Source organism: Biomphalaria glabrata, unplaced genomic scaffold (genome assembly GCF_947242115.1).
Source record: "Biomphalaria glabrata unplaced genomic scaffold, xgBioGlab47.1 scaffold_27, whole genome shotgun sequence".
NCBI lineage: Eukaryota > Metazoa > Mollusca > Gastropoda > Planorbidae > Biomphalaria > Biomphalaria glabrata.
This window is the reverse complement of record NW_026602919.1, coordinates 111249-134305: the sequence shown is the minus strand read 5'-3', so window position 1 is coordinate 134305 and position 23057 is coordinate 111249. Positions and strand designations below refer to the sequence as shown.

Sequence of the window (23057 nt, the reverse complement as noted above, 5' to 3'; positions counted from 1 at the left end):
GTTAGGATGAATGAGATGCCCCATGATAGGATACTTTAGGTACCCCAACAGTTAATAGGAGACTTGTGGTGACCTAACATTTGGTAGGAAAGAAGAGGTGCCTTACCAACTGATAGGATACTTGAAGTGCCCTACCAAACAATAGAACAAGAGGTGCCCTACAAATTGATAGGACACTAGAGGTGCTCTACCAATTGATAGGATACTTGAGGTGCCCTACCAATTGATAGGATATTGAGGTGCCCCATCAGTTATAAGGACATTTGAGGTGCCTAAAAAGTGTTGAAACACTTGTGGTGCCCCAACAGCTGATTGGACAAACTTGAGGTGGACAACAGTTGGTATGATCGATGAGGTGCCTAACAATTGATAGGACACTTGGAGTGCCCAAACAATTGATAGAACACTTGGAGTGCCCAAACAATTGATAGAACACTTGGAGTGCCCAAAAATAAGATTATTGAAGTGCCCAACAGTTGTTAGGATAAATGAGATGCCCCAACAAATGATAGGACATTTGAAGTGCTTCAACAATAGATACAATACCTATAGTGCCTCAAGTTAAAAGGATATTTGAGGTGCCCAAACAGTCATTAGGACACTTGTGGTGCCCCAATAGCTGACAGGACACACTTGAGGTGCCCAACAGTTGGTATGAGGGATGAAGTATTCCAACAATTGATGACCATATAGGTGCCCAACAGTTGGAAGGTATTGATATTTTTGGTTTTTGGCACATCAGCACAATTAAGGCTATGTCATGCCCATAATCTCTCAAGGGTTATTCCCCCTTCATAGCTCAAGAGCTAAGTTTTATACAGTTGGGTCATTAAAAACAAGATTCATTCACAGCTCAGATGGTGAAAATAGTAAACATTTACATAAATTAATAAAAATCTATTTTTAATATTATATTATCACAATTGCATTGCCCTATCACAAATCAAAAGGATGACAAAAGGTGCCCCAAAAATCGACCAGACACTTCAGGTGCACCAACAATTAATTAGTAAATAGTATATTGAAGTTGGACAGTGATTGTAAATTTTGACACAGGCAGACAATATTTTTATGCCAATGTATATTATATATCTCATCAAGTAATAGTCAGTAATTTTGTGCAGTACAAGTATATATATTGCATTGAAGTTGAACTGTAATTGTAAAATTTAACCCAGGCAGACAGTACATTTGTGTATATTATATATCTCATTAGTAAATAGTATGTAAACACTCGTAGACAGATGAAGTCAATAATTTTATGCCAATGTATATTATATATCTCATCAAGTAATAGTCAGTAATTTTGTGCAGTACAAGTATATATATTGCATTGAAGTTGAACTGTAATTGTAAAATTTAACCCAGGCAGACAGTACATTTGTGTATATTATATATCTCATTAGTAAATAGTATGTAAACACTCGTAGACAGATGAAGTCAATAATTTTATGCCAATGTATATTATATATCTCATCAAGTAATAGTCAGTAATTATGTGCAGTACAAGTATATATATTGCATTGAAGTTGAACTGCAATTGTAAATTTTGACACAGGCAGACAGTACATTTGTGTATATTATATATCTCATTAGTAAATAGTATGTAAACACTCCTAGACAGTTGAAAAATGATAAAGGTGCCCCAAAAATTGACCAGACACTTCAGTTGCACCAACAATTAATTAGTAAATAGTATATTGAAGTTGGACAGTGATTGTAAATAGTATGTAAACACTTGTAGACAGTTGAAGGATGAAAAAGTGCCCCAAAAAATCAACCAGACACTTCAGGTGCACCAACAATTAATTAGTAAATAGTATATTGAAGTTGGACACTTATTGTAAATTTTGACACAGGCAGACAATATTTTTATGCCAATGTATATTATATATCTCATCAAGTAATAGTCAGTAATTATGTGCAGTACAAGTATATATATTGCATTGAAGTTGAACTGCAATTGTAAATTTTGACACAGGCAGACAGTACATTTGTGTATATTATATATCTCATTAGTAAATAGTATGTAAACACTTGTAGACAGTTGAAGGATGAAAAAGTGCCCCAAAAAATCAACCAGACACTTCAGGTGCACCAACAATTAATTAGTAAATAGTATATTGAAGTTGGACACTTATTGTAAATTTTGACACAGGCAGACAATATTTTTATGCCAATGTATATTATATATCTCATCAAATAATAGTCAGTAATTATGTGCAGTACAAGTATATATATTGCATTGAAGTTGAACTGCAATTGTAAATTTTGACACAGGCAGACAGTACATTTGTGTATATTATATATCTCATTAGTAAATAGTATGTAAACACTCCTAGACAGTTGAAAAATGATAAAGGTGCCCCAAAAATTGACCAGACACTTCAGTTGCACCAACAATTAATTAGTAAATAGTATATTGAAGTTGGACAGTGATTGTAAATAGTATGTAAACACTTGTAGACAGTTGAAGGATGAAAAAGTGCCCCAAAAAATCAACCAGACACTTCAGGTGCACCAACAATTAATTAGTAAATAGTATATTGAAGTTGGACAGTGATTGTAAATTTTGACACAGGCAGACAATATTTTTATGCCAATGTATATTATATATCTCATCAAGTAATAGTCAGTAATTTTGTGCATTACAAGTATATATATTGCATTGAAGTTGAACTGTAATTGTAAATTTTAACCCAGGCAGACAGTACATTTGTGTATATTATATATCTCATTAGTAAATAGTATGTAAACACTCCTAGACAGTTGAAGGATGAAAAAGTGCCCCAAAAAATAAACCAGACACTTCAGGTGCACCAACAATTAATTAGTAAATAGTATATTGAAGTTGGACACTTATTGTAAATTTTGACAAAGGCAGACAATATTTTTATGCCAATGTATATTAAATATCTCATCAAGTAATAGTCAGTAATTATGTGCAGTACAAGTATATATATTGCATTGAAGTTGAACTGCAATTGTAAATTTTGACACAGGCAGACAGTACATTTGTGTATATTATATATCTCATTAGTAAATAGTATGTAAACACTTGTAGACAGTTGAAGGATGAAAAAGTGCCCCAAAAAAATCAACCAGACACTTCAGGTGCACCAACAATTAATTAGTAAATAGTATATTGAAGTTGGACACTTATTGTAAATTTTGACACAGGCAGACAATATTTTTATGCCAATGTATATTATATATCTCATCAAATAATAGTCAGTAATTATGTGCAGTACAAGTATATATATTGCATTGAAGTTGAACTGCAATTGTAAATTTTGACACAGGCAGACAGTACATTTGTGTATATTATATATCTCATTAGTAAATAGTATGTAAACACTCCTAGACAGTTGAAAAATGATAAAGGTGCCCCAAAAATTGACCAGACACTTCAGGTGCACCAACAATTAATTAGTAAATAGTATATTGAAGTTGGACACTTATTGTAAATTTTGACACAGGCAGACAATATTTTTATGCCAATGTATATTATATATCTCATCAAATAATAGTCAGTAATTATGTGCAGTACAAGTATATATATTGCATTGAAGTTGAACTGCAATTGTAAATTTTGACACAGGCAGACAGTACATTTGTGTATATTATATATCTCATTAGTAAATAGTATGTAAACACTCCTAGACAGTTGAAAAATGATAAAGGTGCCCCAAAAATTGACCAGACACTTCAGTTGCACCAACAATTAATTAGTAAATAGTATATTGAAGTTGGACAGTGATTGTAAATAGTATGTAAACACTTGTAGACAGTTGAAGGATGAAAAAGTGCCCCAAAAAATCAACCAGACACTTCAGGTGCACCAACAATTAATTAGTAAATAGTATATTGAAGTTGGACAGTGATTGTAAATTTTGACACAGGCAGACAATATTTTTATGCCAATGTATATTATATATCTCATCAAGTAATAGTCAGTAATTTTGTGCATTACAAGTATATATATTGCATTGAAGTTGAACTGTAATTGTAAATTTTGACACAGTACATTTGTGTATATTATATATCTCATCAAATAATAGTAATTTTGTGCAGTACAAGTATATATATTGTATTGAAGTTGGACAGTAATTGTAAATTTGGACAAAGGCAGTAATTTTGTGCTGATGTATATTATACATCTCAAGTAATAGTCAGTAATTTTGTGCAGTAAAAGTATATATATTTATATATACATTCTATTGAAGTTGGACAGTGAAAAGATTAAGAAGCACTCTTCAAAGTGATGAGCTATATCAGTGCTAGTATTCAATGACATTACAGGAAGATAATCAGTATTGAAATATATTACTGATAATTTTGATTTTCATTTTTAATTTTTATGTTCTATATTTAGAAAGCTGTTGACAGTTTTGTTCTTGTCAAAATTTGGTATCACTGATATTGTGTCCTTGTTAAATTTTGTCTTTTTTCAATGTGTAAAAAAATATATTTATATGATCAGAACATAAGGTTTTAGAGGTCGCAGATTTAACACTAGTAGATTTTTGTGTTTAGACTATTGTTTATTTTAATGTTTACATTGTATTAATATTGTGCACAATTTCTTGGGGTCTTTAAGTCATTTTTATTTATATTTGTAAGTATATATAGTATTTCTTGAAAATTTTCTGTCTTTTTTTCCTGCTGTGCTTGTTTGTTTTTATATATTGACCAAATCTTGCTTTTGGAACAGGATGTGCTTTAGGGTAAGAGAGTGAGGTCAATGTGTTGCTTGAATCCTCCTCAATTTAATCAAAGTTTTCAGTGCACTGAGTCATCATCATATCATCATTTATATAATTGTAACATTTTGGTATAAACTTTGTTACATTTTTTTTTTACATTATAATATTTTATTAATTTTGTTTTCTCTTTCTATATGACAAAATAATATATTGTAAAGACATAATAATTGATTATGACATTGATTATTAGATTGTTGACAATTTAGTGTGTTATGTTAATCACAATAGTATTGGCTTGATAATATTGTCAGTGATTGTAAACTATAAAAGATATTAGATATCATTATTATCTATAAAAAAAAGTACAGAATGCATTGGTACATTTGATAAGTATTAATAGATACATGGATGGATATACTGAACTAAAGAAAGTTGCTGAATTGTTTGGTCTTAAAGATGAAGAAAAGAAAGATGTTTTGACATAAATGGAAAGGAAAGAAAATCAAGTTGATATTTTAAAGAGTTGGCGAGAGCACAAAGAGAAGAGAGAAATGCAACCAGATGCTGAAAGAAATTAAAAGGAAGCAAAACCAGACAAAGAATCAGAAATTTAAAAAAAAAAAACAACTGAAAAATAAAAGCTGCAATTCCAAACAAGGGAGACAAAACAGAAACTACCAAGCGTGAACATATAGAGAATATTTACAAAGCACAAAGAGAAGAGAGAAATGCAACTAGATGCTGAAAGAAATTAAAAGGAAGCAAAACCAGACAAAGAATCAGAAATTTAAAAAAAAAAAACAACTGAAAAATAAAAGCTGCAATTCCAAACAAGGAAGACAAAACAGAAACTACCAAGCGTGAACATATAGAGAATATTTACAAAGCACAAAGAGAAGATTGAAATGCAACCAGATGCTGAAAGAAATTAAAAGGAAGCAAAACCAGACAAAGAATCAGAAATTTAAAAAAAAAAAAACAACTGAAAAATAAAAGCTGCAATTCCAAACAAGGGAGACAAAACAGAAACTACCAAGCGTGAACATATAGAGAATATTTACAAAGCACAAAGAGAAGAGAGAAATGCAACTAGATGCTGAAAGAAATTAAAAGGAAGCAAAACCAGACAAAGAATCAGAAATTTAAAAAAAAAAAACAACTGAAAAATAAAAGCTGCAATTCCAAACAAGGGAGACAAAACAGAAACTACCAAGCGTGAACATATAGAGAATATTTACAAAGCACAAAGAGAAGAGAGAAATGCAACCAGATGCTGAAAGAAATTAAAAGGAAGCAAAACCAGACAAAGAATCAGAAATTTAAAAAAAAAAAAAAACTGAAAAATAAAAGCTGCAATTCCAAACAAGGGAGACAAAACAGAAACTACCAAGCGTGAACATATAGAGAATATTTACAAAGCACAAAGAGAAGAGAGAAATGCAACTAGATGCTGAAAGAAATTAAAAGGAAGCAAAACCAGACAAAGAATCAGAAATTTAAAAAAACAAACAAACTGAAAAATAAAAGCTGCAATTCCAAACAAGGGAGACAAAACAGAAACTACCAAGCGTGAGCATAAAGAGAATATTTATAGGCCAAAAATGAGGGACCTTAAAGATACTGATGAAATACATAGTTATTTTCAGACTATCTGTAAAACTTGCAATTACAATGAAGATACTTGTTCTAATATATTCATATGTAAACTAAGAGGCAAGACTTTGAGTGTTATTAACTCATTAATAGAGAGAACAAAGAAAGAAATGCATCCTGTTAAAAGCAATATTATTGGAATCTAGATCACCAAAGAGAAATTTATTATCAACATTAAAGACAAGAATCTAATTCTCCAAAAATATAATGTACCAAGAAATAGATAAGGAATTGGAAATCAGAATAGGTAACAAAGTAATAATGTTAATACAAATGAAGTTCCAACCTACAGTATATAATATTGAAGTAAAACTGGAATTTTTTCCAGCATATGTTAATGGTGTACTAGTGAAATATACCACAGACACTAATGATAAACATGTTAAAACAAGATACTATGACAGGTATAACTAAGAAAATATAACAGGTATAACTAAGATAATATGACATGTAAAACTAAGGAAATATGACAGGTAAAACTAAGAAAATATGACAGGTAAAACTAAGAAAATATGATGGGTAACAGTAAGAAAATTATGCTGGCAAAACAACAATATATCATGTCCAATAGCATTTATTGACTGCCCATGGATAACAGAAAGAATCACAGCTATGGTGATGAAAAATGTTTGTCCCCTGATTATTGGAAATATTCACTGTTACCATGTTCATCTTTCACCTCACCAAAAAAGACTGCTTTTGGCATACGTTCATCACCCATATGGAATACATGCCCTGCCCAGCATAACTGTCAGACCAAAAGAAGTCTCTCTATTTATAAGACACAGAAGAGAGCACATGGTTGCATGCGGCTTCAGGGTGAGAACGCTAGAGGTCACTTACAAAGGCAATAATAACTACTGAATTGATGATAGAACTACTCCTGGCTACTCTCCATTTGAATTGATAATTGGATGCAATCCAAAGAGTCCTTTAACAATATTTTTTTAAAAGTTAATTGGAGGCTATATGTTATTAAAGAATGAATTTGAATTTGTAAATAAAGTAAGAGAAAACAGTTATTTTACTTCTAAAGTAGCAAGAGCTAATTCAGATAAGCAATGAAGAAGACAAAGGAACATAAAAAGTTAACACTGCAACATGAGAAGGCTGATAGAAGATTAAGTTTTTGTGTGGTTGGATTACTGGAAAAATTTAAAGATCTGAAATGGAACTTTATAATTATAAAAAAAAAATATGAAATGGAACTTTATAATTATAAAAAAAAAAAAGTCAATTATATGATCAATATTCATGTCAATGGAAATGTGGTTCAGTCTTAGGTTTAGTACTATTTTTAATGTACATAAATAATTTACCAAATTGCATAAGTTCAGGAACAAAAGTCAGATTGTTTCCAGACAATTGAATAATATATAAAACAATAAAAACAACTCAAGATACAGAAATTTTACAAAGAAAATTAGATGAATTACAAAAAAAAAATCACATTGGAGCATGTCTTTACATCCAGAAAAATGTCAGTTATTTATAGTAACAAAAAAACTAAAACATTAATTTCAATTATCTCATTTATGGCAATAACTCAAGCTCAGATAGGAAAAACCTACCAAGTGTGCAGCCAAACATTAAGGACTCACCACCCACAAAGGAAAAGTCCTAAGCTAATGACAGTAAATTTATCAATTAAATGTGTTTCTCCACAACTACTTAATTGCAAGTGCAAATGTTGATTAGTGTGCGTTGCATCACGAGCGGCGATATTTCCTTTGATGGACACGTTCATATGTTCCTTGAGTGTGACTTAATTATTGTTACAAACCTTCCATCGGAATATAAATGAAGACGTCTAACACAGTTATACATCCTTATGAATTTCTTTTTTAAGCACTCAAAGAATGATTTCACTGGGAATCGCAAATACATTTTGATCACCACATTAAGTGCAGAGATGAAAAATCTGCGAATTATCACATATTTGTACACAAACGTTTGTAGATATCCTCATCACAATTAAATAGAGATGTTTCGAAACATCACTGGTTACATCGCTTCACAATGTCTCAGTGGATGAGAGATGAGCGTGATACAAACGACACAAATCCCAACTGTTCCTGCACAATCATATACATCTGATGGCTTCTATTTTCATCCTTTTTTTTTAACATTTGTTTTGCAAACGTGCATCAGTTGAATAGCTGGAGCCCAATAAAAAGTTTCAGGCTTGCATTTTCGGCTGACTCCTGTTTTGAGCTTGTCGACCGACAACTTCATTTTGATGAACTGACTGTAACAATATTTTTGATGACGTCGTGTTCAAGCTATTGAAGGTGGTCTACAAGCATCCGGTTTGAGGGCTGAAGCAGCCTCACAAACTTCGCACTCAACTAATGTCGAGTGAGTTGAATCAGCCTCAAAGCTTGCACTCAACTAATTATGTCCCAACTATTATTCAACTGAACTGAAATAACCGGTTATTTCACAAACTCATTCTTCTATGATATTTTTATAATGCCTTTAAACATTCCAAGTTATGATGATGCTTTGTCCAAGGCATTGTAGCACGTGAAAAAAGCAAAACAAGAAAAAGGATGTGCACTGCTGGGTTGTCTACAAATGCACACAGACATAACCAACTATTTTGTCTTGGATCAACAATTCAATTGATGACTATTAATACATCTAGTCCTCAGCTAAAAATCCTCATGTTTAAAACATAATACAATATCCTTTCCTATAAGTACAAAGATGGCCACCGAGACCGATCTTCTTTGAAAAAGTCCTCAACTACATCCTTTTAACATGAAGATGGCTAAAGAGCCCAGTCTTCACTTTTAAAATTCCTACGTTAATCATTCCTATGAACACGAAGATGGCTAAGGAGTCCAGTCTTCGCTTTAAAAATTCCTCCATTAATCATTCCTATAAACACGAAGATGGCTAAGGAGTCCAGTCTTCGATTTTAAAAGTCCTCCATTAATCCTTCCTATGAACACGAAGATGGCTAAAGAGTCCAGTCTTCGCTTTTGAAAAGTCCTAAGCTAAACATAGTAAAGTCATCAATTAAATGTGTTTTCTCCGCAACTATTTAGTTGGTCTGCAAGTACAAATGTTGATTAGTGTGCGTTGCATCACGAGCGGCGATATTTCCTTTGATGGACAGGTTCTTATGTTCCTTGAGTGTGACTTAATTATTGTTACAAACCTTCCATCGGAATATAAATGAAGACGTCTAACACAGTTATACATCCTTATGAATTTCTTTTTTAAGCACTCAAAGAATGATTTCACTGGGAATCGCAAATACATTTTGATCACCACATTAAGTGCAGAGATGAAAAATCTGCGAATTATCACATATTTGTACACAAACGTTTGTAGATATCCTCATCACAATTAAATAGAGATGTTTCGAAACATCACTGGTTACATCGCTTCACAATGTCTCAGTGGATGAGAGATGAGCGTGATACAAACGACACAAATCCCAACTGTTCCTGCACAATCATATACATCTGATGGCTTCTATTTTCATCCTTTTTTTTTTAACATTTGTTTTGCAAACGTGCATCAGTTGAATAGCTGGAGCCCAATAAAAAGTTTCAGGCTTGCATTTTCGGCTGACTCCTGTTTTGAGCTTGTCGACCGACAACTTCATTTTGATGAACTGACTGTAACAATATTTTTGATGACGTCGTGTTCAAGCTATTGAAGGTGGTCTACAAGCATCCGGTTTGAGGGCTGAAGCAGCCTCACAAACTTCGCACTCAACTAATGTCGAGTGAGTTGAATCAGCCTCAAAGCTTGCTCTCAACTAATTATGTCCCAACTATTATTCAACTGAACTGAAATAACCGGTTATTTCACAAACTCATTCTTCTATGATATTTTTATAATGCCTTTAAACATTCCAAGTTATGATGATGCTTTGTCCAAGGCATTGTAGCACGTGAAAAAAGCAAAACAAGAAAAAGGATGTGCACTGCTGGGTTGTCTACAAATGCACACAGACATAACCAACTATTTTGTCTTGGATCAACAATTCAATTGATGACTATTAATACATCTAGTCCTCAGCTAAAAATCCTCATGTTTAAAACATAATACAATATCCTTTCCTATAAGTACAAAGATGGCCACCGAGACCGATCTTCTTTGAAAAAGTCCTCAACTACATCCTTTTAACATGAAGATGGCTAAAGAGCCCAGTCTTCACTTTTAAAATTCCTACGTTAATCATTCCTATGAACACGAAGATGGCTAAGGAGTCCAGTCTTCGCTTTAAAAATTCCTCCATTAATCATTCCTATAAACACGAAGATGGCTAAGGAGTCCAGTCTTCGATTTTAAAAGTCCTCCATTAATCCTTCCTATGAACACGAAGATGGCTAAAGAGTCCAGTCTTCGCTTTTGAAAAGTCCTAAGCTAAACATAGTAAAGTCATCAATTAAATGTGTTTTCTCCGCAACTATTTAGTTGGTCTGCAAGTACAAATGTTGATTAGTGTGCGTTGCATCACGAGCGGCGATATTTCCTTTGATGGACAGGTTCTTATGTTCCTTGAGTGTGACTTAATTATTGTTACAAACCTTCCATCGGAATATAAATGAAGACGTCTAACACAGTTATACATCCTTATGAATTTCTTTTTTAAGCACTCAAAGAATGATTTCACTGGGAATCGCAAATACATTTTGATCACCACATTAAGTGCAGAGATGAAAAATCTGCGAATTATCACATATTTGTACACAAACGTTTGTAGATATCCTCATCACAATTAAATAGAGATGTTTCGAAACATCACTGGTTACATCGCTTCACAATGTCTCAGTGGATGAGAGATGAGCGTGATACAAACGACACAAATCCCAACTGTTCCTGCACAATCATATACATCTGATGGCTTCTATTTTCATCCTTTTTTTTTTAACATTTGTTTTGCAAACGTGCATCAGTTGAATAGCTGGAGCCCAATAAAAAGTTTCAGGCTTGCATTTTCGGCTGACTCCTGTTTTGAGCTTGTCGACCGACAACTTTATTTTGATGAACTGACTGTAACAATATTTTTGATGACGTCGTGTTCAAGCTATTGAAGGTGGTCTACAAGCATCCGGTTTGAGGGCTGAAGCAGCCTCACAAACTTCGCACTCAACTAATGTCGAGTGAGTTGAATCAGCCTCAAAGCTTGCTCTCAACTAATTATGTCCCAACTATTATTCAACTGAACTGAAATAACCGGTTATTTCACAAACTCATTCTTCTATGATATTTTTATAATGCCTTTAAACATTCCAAGTTATGATGATGCTTTGTCCAAGGCATTGTAGCACGTGAAAAAAGCAAAACAAGAAAAAGGATGTGCACTGCTGGGTTGTCTACAAATGCACACAGACATAACCAACTATTTTGTCTTGGATCAACAATTCAATTGATGACTATTAATACATCTAGTCCTCAGCTAAAAATCCTCATGTTTAAAACATAATACAATATCCTTTCCTATAAGTACAAAGATGGCCACCGAGACCGATCTTCTTTGAAAAAGTCCTCAACTACATCCTTTTAACATGAAGATGGCTAAAGAGCCCAGTCTTCACTTTTAAAATTCCTACGTTAATCATTCCTATGAACACGAAGATGGCTAAGGAGTCCAGTCTTCGCTTTAAAAATTCCTCCATTAATCATTCCTATAAACACGAAGATGGCTAAGGAGTCCAGTCTTCGATTTTAAAAGTCCTCCATTAATCCTTCCTATGAACACGAAGATGGCTAAAGAGTCCAGTCTTCACTTTTGAAAAGTCCTAAGCTAAACATAGTAAAGTCATCAATTAAATGTGTTTTCTCCGCAACTATTTAGTTGGTCTGCAAGTACAAATGTTGATTAGTGTGCGTTGCATCACGAGCGGCGATATTTCCTTTGATGGACAGGTTCTTATGTTCCTTGAGTGTGACTTAATTATTGTTACAAACCTTCCATCGGAATATAAATGAAGACGTCTAACACAGTTATACATCCTTATGAATTTCTTTTTTAAGCACTCAAAGAATGATTTCACTGGGAATCGCAAATACATTTTGATCACCACATTAAGTGCAGAGATGAAAAATCTGCGAATTATCACATATTTGTACACAAACGTTTGTAGATATCCTCATCACAATTAAATAGAGATGTTTCGAAACATCACTGGTTACATCGCTTCACAATGTCTCAGTGGATGAGAGATGAGCGTGATACAAACGACACAAATCCCAACTGTTCCTGCACAATCATATACATTTGATGGCTTCTATTTTCATCCTTTTTTTTTTAACATTTGTTTTGCAAACGTGCATCAGTTGAATAGCTGGAGCCCAATAAAAAGTTTCAGGCTTGCATTTTCGGCTGACTCCTGTTTTGAGCTTGTCGACCGACAACTTCATTTTGATGAACTGACTGTAACAATATTTTTGATGACGTCGTGTTCAAGCTATTGAAGGTGGTCTACAAGCATCCGGTTTGAGGGCTGAAGCAGCCTCACAAACTTCGCACTCAACTAATGTCGAGTGAGTTGAATCAGCCTCAAAGCTTGCTCTCAACTAATTATGTCCCAACTATTATTCAACTGAACTGAAATAACCGGTTATTTCACAAACTCATTCTTCTATGATATTTTTATAATGCCTTTAAACATTCCAAGTTATGATGATGCTTTGTCCAAGGCATTGTAGCACGTGAAAAAAGCAAAACAAGAAAAAGGATGTGCACTGCTGGGTTGTCTACAAATGCACACAGACATAACCAACTATTTTGTCTTGGATCAACAATTCAATTGATGACTATTAATACATCTAGTCCTCAGCTAAAAATCCTCATGTTTAAAACATAATACAATATCCTTTCCTATAAGTACAAAGATGGCCACCGAGACCGATCTTCTTTGAAAAAGTCCTCAACTACATCCTTTTAACATGAAGATGGCTAAAGAGCCCAGTCTTCACTTTTAAAATTCCTACGTTAATCATTCCTATGAACACGAAGATGGCTAAGGAGTCCAGTCTTCGCTTTAAAAATTCCTCCATTAATCATTCCTATAAACACGAAGATGGCTAAGGAGTCCAGTCTTCGATTTTAAAAGTCCTCCATTAATCCTTCCTATGAACACGAAGATGGCTAAAGAGTCCAGTCTTCGCTTTTGAAAAGTCCTAAGCTAAACATAGTAAAGTCATCAATTAAATGTGTTTTCTCCGCAACTATTTAGTTGGTCTGCAAGTACAAATGTTGATTAGTGTGCGTTGCATCACGAGCGGCGATATTTCCTTTGATGGACAGGTTCTTATGTTCCTTGAGTGTGACTTAATTATTGTTACAAACCTTCCATCGGAATATAAATGAAGACGTCTAACACAGTTATACATCCTTATGAATTTCTTTTTTAAGCACTCAAAGAATGATTTCACTGGGAATCGCAAATACATTTTGATCACCACATTAAGTGCAGAGATGAAAAATCTGCGAATTATCACATATTTGTACACAAACGTTTGTAGATATCCTCATCACAATCAAATAGAGATGTTTCGAAACATCACTGGTTACATCGCTTCACAATGTCTCAGTGGATGAGAGATGAGCGTGATACAAACGACACAAATCCCAACTGTTCCTGCACAATCATATACATCTGATGGCTTCTATTTTCATCCTTTTTTTTTTAACATTTGTTTTGCAAACGTGCATCAGTTGAATAGCTGGAGCCCAATAAAAAGTTTCAGGCTTGCATTTTCGGCTGACTCCTGTTTTGAGCTTGTCGACCGACAACTTTATTTTGATGAACTGACTGTAACAATATTTTTGATGACGTCGTGTTCAAGCTATTGAAGGTGGTCTACAAGCATCCGGTTTGAGGGCTGAAGCAGCCTCACAAACTTCGCACTCAACTAATGTCGAGTGAGTTGAATCAGCCTCAAAGCTTGCTCTCAACTAATTATGTCCCAACTATTATTCAACTGAACTGAAATAACCGGTTATTTCACAAACTCATTCTTCTATGATATTTTTATAATGCCTTTAAACATTCCAAGTTATGATGATGCTTTGTCCAAGGCATTGTAGCACGTGAAAAAAGCAAAACAAGAAAAAGGATGTGCACTGCTGGGTTGTCTACAAATGCACACAGACATAACCAACTATTTTGTCTTGGATCAACAATTCAATTGATGACTATTAATACATCTAGTCCTCAGCTAAAAATCCTCATGTTTAAAACATAATACAATATCCTTTCCTATAAGTACAAAGATGGCCACCGAGACCGATCTTCTTTGAAAAAGTCCTCAACTACATCCTTTTAACATGAAGATGGCTAAAGAGCCCAGTCTTCACTTTTAAAATTCCTACGTTAATCATTCCTATGAACACGAAGATGGCTAAGGAGTCCAGTCTTCGCTTTAAAAATTCCTCCATTAATCATTCCTATAAACACGAAGATGGCTAAGGAGTCCAGTCTTCGATTTTAAAAGTCCTCCATTAATCCTTCCTATGAACACGAAGATGGCTAAAGAGTCCAGTCTTCGCTTTTGAAAAGTCCTAAGCTAAACATAGTAAAGTCATCAATTAAATGTGTTTTCTCCGCAACTATTTAGTTGGTCTGCAAGTACAAATGTTGATTAGTGTGCGTTGCATCACGAGCGGCGATATTTCCTTTGATGGACAGGTTCTTATGTTCCTTGAGTGTGACTTAATTATTGTTACAAACCTTCCATCGGAATATAAATGAAGACGTCTAACACAGTTATACATCCTTATGAATTTCTTTTTTAAGCACTCAAAGAATGATTTCACTGGGAATCGCAAATACATTTTGATCACCACATTAAGTGCAGAGATGAAAAATCTGCGAATTATCACATATTTGTACACAAACGTTTGTAGATATCCTCATCACAATTAAATAGAGATGTTTCGAAACATCACTGGTTACATCGCTTCACAATGTCTCAGTGGATGAGAGATGAGCGTGATACAAACGACACAAATCCAAACTGTTCCTGCACAATCATATACATTTGATGGCTTCTATTTTCATCCTTTTTTTTTTAACATTTGTTTTGCAAACGTGCATCAGTTGAATAGCTGGAGCCCAATAAAAAGTTTCAGGCTTGCATTTTCGGCTGACTCCTGTTTTGAGCTTGTCGACCGACAACTTCATTTTGATGAACTGACTGTAACAATATTTTTGATGACGTCGTGTTCAAGCTATTGAAGGTGGTCTACAAGCATCCGGTTTGAGGGCTGAAGCAGCCTCACAAACTTCGCACTCAACTAATGTCGAGTGAGTTGAATCAGCCTCAAAGCTTGCTCTCAACTAATTATGTCCCAACTATTATTCAACTGAACTGAAATAACCGGTTATTTCACAAACTCATTCTTCTATGATATTTTTATAATGCCTTTAAACATTCCAAGTTATGATGATGCTTTGTCCAAGGCATTGTAGCACGTGAAAAAAGCAAAACAAGAAAAAGGATGTGCACTGCTGGGTTGTCTACAAATGCACACAGACATAACCAACTATTTTGTCTTGGATCAACAATTCAATTGATGACTATTAATACATCTAGTCCTCAGCTAAAAATCCTCATGTTTAAAACATAATACAATATCCTTTCCTATAAGTACAAAGATGGCCACCGAGACCGATCTTCTTTGAAAAAGTCCTCAACTACATCCTTTTAACATGAAGATGGCTAAAGAGCCCAGTCTTCACTTTTAAAATTCCTACGTTAATCATTCCTATGAACACGAAGATGGCTAAGGAGTCCAGTCTTCGCTTTAAAAATTCCTCCATTAATCATTCCTATAAACACGAAGATGGCTAAGGAGTCCAGTCTTCGATTTTAAAAGTCCTCCATTAATCCTTCCTATGAACACGAAGATGGCTAAAGAGTCCAGTCTTCGCTTTTGAAAAGTCCTAAGCTAAACATAGTAAAGTCATCAATTAAATGTGTTTTCTCCGCAACTATTTAGTTGGTCTGCAAGTACAAATGTTGATTAGTGTGCGTTGCATCACGAGCGGCGATATTTCCTTTGATGGACAGGTTCTTATGTTCCTTGAGTGTGACTTAATTATTGTTACAAACCTTCCATCGGAATATAAATGAAGACGTCTAACACAGTTATACATCCTTATGAATTTCTTTTTTAAGCACTCAAAGAATGATTTCACTGGGAATCGCAAATACATTTTGATCACCACATTAAGTGCAGAGATGAAAAATCTGCGAATTATCACATATTTGTACACAAACGTTTGTAGATATCCTCATCACAATCAAATAGAGATGTTTCGAAACATCACTGGTTACATCGCTTCACAATGTCTCAGTGGATGAGAGATGAGCGTGATACAAACGACACAAATCCCAACTGTTCCTGCACAATCATATACATCTGATGGCTTCTATTTTCATCCTTTTTTTTTTAACATTTGTTTTGCAAACGTGCATCAGTTGAATAGCTGGAGCCCAATAAAAAGTTTCAGGCTTGCATTTTCGGCTGACTCCTGTTTTGAGCTTGTCGACCGACAACTTCATTTTGATGAACTGACTGTAACAATATTTTTGATGACGTCGTGTTCAAGCTATTGAAGGTGGTCTACAAGCATCCGGTTTGAGGGCTGAAGCAGCCTCACAAACTTCGCACTCAACTAATGTCGAGTGAGTTGAATCAGCCTCAAAGCTTGCACTCAACTAATTATGTCCCAACTATTATTCAACTGAACTGAAATAACCGGTTATTTCACAAACTCATTCTTCTATGATATTTTTATAATGCCTTTAAACATTCCAAGTTATGATGATGCTTTGTCCAAGGCATTGTAGCACGTGAAAAAAGCAAAACAAGAAAAAGGATGTGCACTGCTGGGTTGTCTACAAATGCACACAGACATAACCAACTATTTTGTCTTGGATCAACAATTCAATTGATGACTATTAATACATCTAGTCCTCAGCTAAAAATCCTCATGTTTAAAACATAATACAATATCCTTTCCTATAAGTACAAAGATGGCCACCGAGACCGATCTTCTTTGAAAAAGTCCTCAACTACATCCTTTTAACATGAAGATGGCTAAAGAGCCCAGTCTTCACTTTTAAAATTCCTACGTTAATCATTCCTATGAACACGAAGATGGCTAAGGAGTCCAGTCTTCGCTTTAAAAATTCCTCCATTAATCATTCCTATAAACACGAAGATGGCTAAGGAGTCCAGTCTTCGATTTTAAAAGTCCTCCATTAATCCTTCCTATGAACACGAAGATGGCTAAAGAGTCCAGTCTTCGCTTTTGAAAAGTCCTAAGCTAAACATAGTAAAGTCATCAATTAAATGTGTTTTCTCCGCAACTATTTAGTTGGTCTGCAAGTACAAATGTTGATTAGTGTGCGTTGCATCACGAGCGGCGATATTTCCTTTGATGGACAGGTTCTTATGTTCCTTGAGTGTGACTTAATTATTGTTACAAACCTTCCATCGGAATATAAATGAAGACGTCTAACACAGTTATACATCCTTATGAATTTCTTTTTTAAGCACTCAAAGAATGATTTCACTGGGAATCGCAAATACATTTTGATCACCACATTAAGTGCAGAGATGAAAAATCTGCGAATTATCACATATTTGTACACAAACGTTTGTAGATATCCTCATCACAATCAAATAGAGATGTTTCGAAACATCACTGGTTACATCGCTTCACAATGTCTCAGTGGATGAGAGATGAGCGTGATACAAACGACACAAATCCCAACTGTTCCTGCACAATCATATACATCTGATGGCTTCTATTTTCATCCTTTTTTTTTTAACATTTGTTTTGCAAACGTGCATCAGTTGAATAGCTGGAGCCCAATAAAAAGTTTCAGGCTTGCATTTTCGGCTGACTCCTGTTTTGAGCTTGTCGACCGACAACTTCATTTTGATGAACTGACTGTAACAATATTTTTGATGACGTCGTGTTCAAGCTATTGAAGGTGGTCTACAAGCATCCGGTTTGAGGGCTGAAGCAGCCTCACAAACTTCGCACTCAACTAATGTCGAGTGAGTTGAATCAGCCTCAAAGCTTGCACTCAACTAATTATGTCCCAACTATTATTCAACTGAACTGAAATAACCGGTTATTTCACAAACTCATTCTTCTATGATATTTTTATAATGCCTTTAAACATTCCAAGTTATGATGATGCTTTGTCCAAGGCATTGTAGCACGTGAAAAAAGCAAAACAAGAAAAAGGATGTGCACTGCTGGGTTGTCTACAAATGCACACAGACATAACCAACTATTTTGTCTTGGATCAACAATTCAATTGATGACTATTAATACATCTAGTCCTCAGCTAAAAATCCTCATGTTTAAAACATAATACAATATCCTTTCCTATAAGTACAAAGATGGCCACCGAGACCGATCTTCTTTGAAAAAGTCCTCAACTACATCCTTTTAACATGAAGATGGCTAAAGAGCCCAGTCTTCACTTTTAAAATTCCTACGTTAATCATTCCTATGAACACGAAGATGGCTAAGGAGTCCAGTCTTCGCTTTAAAAATTCCTCCATTAATCATTCCTATAAACACGAAGATGGCTAAGGAGTCCAGTCTTCGATTTTAAAAGTCCTCCATTAATCCTTCCTATGAACACGAAGATGGCTAAAGAGTCCAGTCTTCGCTTTTGAAAAGTCCTAAGCTAAACATAGTAAAGTCATCAATTAAATGTGTTTTCTCCGCAACTATTTAGTTGGTCTGCAAGTACAAATGTTGATTAGTGTGCGTTGCATCACGAGCGGCGATATTTCCTTTGATGGACAGGTTCTTATGTTCCTTGAGTGTGACTTAATTATTGTTACAAACCTTCCATCGGAATATAAATGAAGACGTCTAACACAGTTATACATCCTTATGAATTTCTTTTTTAAGCACTCAAAGAATGATTTCACTGGGAATCGCAAATACATTTTGATCACCACATTAAGTGCAGAGATGAAAAATCTGCGAATTATCACATATTTGTACACAAACGTTTGTAGATATCCTCATCACAATTAAATAGAGATGTTTCGAAACATCACTGGTTACATCGCTTCACAATGTCTCAGTGGATGAGAGATGAGCGTGATACAAACGACACAAATCCCAACTGTTCCTGCACAATCATATACATCTGATGGCTTCTATTTTCATCCTTTTTTTTTTAACATTTGTTTTGCAAACGTGCATCAGTTGAATAGCTGGAGCCCAATAAAAAGTTTCAGGCTTGCATTTTCGGCTGACTCCTGTTTTGAGCTTGTCGACCGACAACTTCATTTTGATGAACTGACTGTAACAATATTTTTGATGACGTCGTGTTCAAGCTATTGAAGGTGGTCTACAAGCATCCGGTTTGAGGGCTGAAGCAGCCTCACAAACTTCGCACTCAACTAATGTCGAGTGAGTTGAATCAGCCTCAAAGCTTGCACTCAACTAATTATGTCCCAACTATTATTCAACTGAACTGAAATAACCGGTTATTTCACAAACTCATTCTTCTATGATATTTTTATAATGCCTTTAAACATTCCAAGTTATGATGATGCTTTGTCCAAGGCATTGTAGCACGTGAAAAAAGCAAAACAAGAAAAAGGATGTGCACTGCTGGGTTGTCTACAAATGCACACAGACATAACCAACTATTTTGTCTTGGATCAACAATTCAATTGATGACTATTAATACATCTAGTCCTCAGCTAAAAATCCTCATGTTTAAAACATAATACAATATCCTTTCCTATAAGTACAAAGATGGCCACCGAGACCGATCTTCTTTGAAAAAGTCCTCAACTACATCCTTTTAACATGAAGATGGCTAAAGAGCCCAGTCTTCACTTTTAAAATTCCTACGTTAATCATTCCTATGAACACGAAGATGGCTAAGGAGTCCAGTCTTCGCTTTAAAAATTCCTCCATTAATCATTCCTATAAACACGAAGATGGCTAAGGAGTCCAGTCTTCGATTTTAAAAGTCCTCCATTAATCCTTCCTATGAACACGAAGATGGCTAAAGAGTCCAGTCTTCGCTTTTGAAAAGTCCTAAGCTAAACATAGTAAAGTCATCAATTAAATGTGTTTTCTCCGCAACTATTTAGTTGGTCTGCAAGTACAAATGTTGATTAGTGTGCGTTGCATCACGAGCGGCGATATTTCCTTTGATGGACAGGTTCTTATGTTCCTTGAGTGTGACTTAATTATTGTTACAAACCTTCCATCGGAATATAAATGAAGACGTCTAACACAGTTATACATCCTTATGAATTTCTTTTTTAAGCACTCAAAGAATGATTTCACTGGGAATCGCAAATACATTTTGATCACCACATTAAGTGCAGAGATGAAAAATCTGCGAATTATCACATATTTGTACACAAACGTTTGTAGATATCCTCATCACAATCAAATAGAGATGTTTCGAAACATCACTGGTTACATCGCTTCACAATGTCTCAGTGGATGAGAGATGAGCGTGATACAAACGACACAAATCCCAACTGTTCCTGCACAATCATATACATCTGATGGCTTCTATTTTCATCCTTTTTTTTTTAACATTTGTTTTGCAAACGTGCATCAGTTGAATAGCTGGAGCCCAATAAAAAGTTTCAGGCTTGCATTTTCGGCTGACTCCTGTTTTGAGCTTGTCGACCGACAACTTCATTTTGATGAACTGACTGTAACAATATTTTTGATGACGTCGTGTTCAAGCTATTGAAGGTGGTCTACAAGCATCCGGTTTGAGGGCTGAAGCAGCCTCACAAACTTCGCACTCAACTAATGTCGAGTGAGTTGAATCAGCCTCAAAGCTTGCACTCAACTAATTATGTCCCAACTATTATTCAACTGAACTGAAATAACCGGTTATTTCACAAACTCATTCTTCTATGATATTTTTATAATGCCTTTAAACATTCCAAGTTATGATGATGCTTTGTCCAAGGCATTGTAGCACGTGAAAAAAGCAAAACAAGAAAAAGGATGTGCACTGCTGGGTTGTCTACAAATGCACACAGACATAACCAACTATTTTGTCTTGGATCAACAATTCAATTGATGACTATTAATACATCTAGTCCTCAGCTAAAAATCCTCATGTTTAAAACATAATACAATATCCTTTCCTATAAGTACAAAGATGGCCACCGAGACCGATCTTCTTTGAAAAAGTCCTCAACTACATCCTTTTAACATGAAGATGGCTAAAGAGCCCAGTCTTCACTTTTAAAATTCCTACGTTAATCATTCCTATGAACACGAAGATGGCTAAGGAGTCCAGTCTTCGCTTTAAAAATTCCTCCATTAATCATTCCTATAAACACGAAGATGGCTAAGGAGTCCAGTCTTCGATTTTAAAAGTCCTCCATTAATCCTTCCTATGAACACGAAGATGGCTAAAGAGTCCAGTCTTCGCTTTTGAAAAGTCCTAAGCTAAACATAGTAAAGTCATCAATTAAATGTGTTTTCTCCGCAACTATTTAGTTGGTCTGCAAGTACAAATGTTGATTAGTGTGCGTTGCATCACGAGCGGCGATATTTCCTTTGATGGACAGGTTCTTATGTTCCTTGAGTGTGACTTAATTATTGTTACAAACCTTCCATCGGAATATAAATGAAGACGTCTAACACAGTTATACATCCTTATGAATTTCTTTTTTAAGCACTCAAAGAATGATTTCACTGGGAATCGCAAATACATTTTGATCACCACATTAAGTGCAGAGATGAAAAATCTGCGAATTATCACATATTTGTACACAAACGTTTGTAGATATCCTCATCACAATTAAATAGAGATGTTTCGAAACATCACTGGTTACATCGCTTCACAATGTCTCAGTGGATGAGAGATGAGCGTGATACAAACGACACAAATCCCAACTGTTCCTGCACAATCATATACATCTGATGGCTTCTATTTTCATCCTTTTTTTTTTAACATTTGTTTTGCAAACGTGCATCAGTTGAATAGCTGGAGCCCAATAAAAAGTTTCAGGCTTGCATTTTCGGCTGACTCCTGTTTTGAGCTTGTCGACCGACAACTTCATTTTGATGAACTGACTGTAACAATATTTTTGATGACGTCGTGTTCAAGCTATTGAAGGTGGTCTACAAGCATCCGGTTTGAGGGCTGAAGCAGCCTCACAAACTTCGCACTCAACTAATGTCGAGTGAGTTGAATCAGCCTCAAAGCTTGCTCTCAACTAATTATGTCCCAACTATTATTCAACTGAACTGAAATAACCGGTTATTTCACAAACTCATTCTTCTATGATATTTTTATAATGCCTTTAAACATTCCAAGTTATGATGATGCTTTGTCCAAGGCATTGTAGCACGTGAAAAAAGCAAAACAAGAAAAAGGATGTGCACTGCTGGGTTGTCTACAAATGCACACAGACATAACCAACTATTTTGTCTTGGATCAACAATTCAATTGATGACTATTAATACATCTAGTCCTCAGCTAAAAATCCTCATGTTTAAAACATAATACAATATCCTTTCCTATAAGTACAAAGATGGCCACCGAGACCGATCTTCTTTGAAAAAGTCCTCAACTACATCCTTTTAACATGAAGATGGCTAAAGAGCCCAGTCTTCACTTTTAAAATTCCTACGTTAATCATTCCTATGAACACGAAGATGGCTAAGGAGTCCAGTCTTCGCT

General features: G+C 34.8%; 1 long non-coding RNA gene across 4 annotated transcripts in view; it reads right to left on the bottom strand.

Moving 5' to 3' along the window:
• The window catches only part of LOC129924107 (uncharacterized), a 45941-nt gene that overhangs the window by 1403 nt on the left and 21481 nt on the right, over positions 1-23057 (bottom strand). The gene's annotated exons all lie outside the window — the stretch shown is intronic.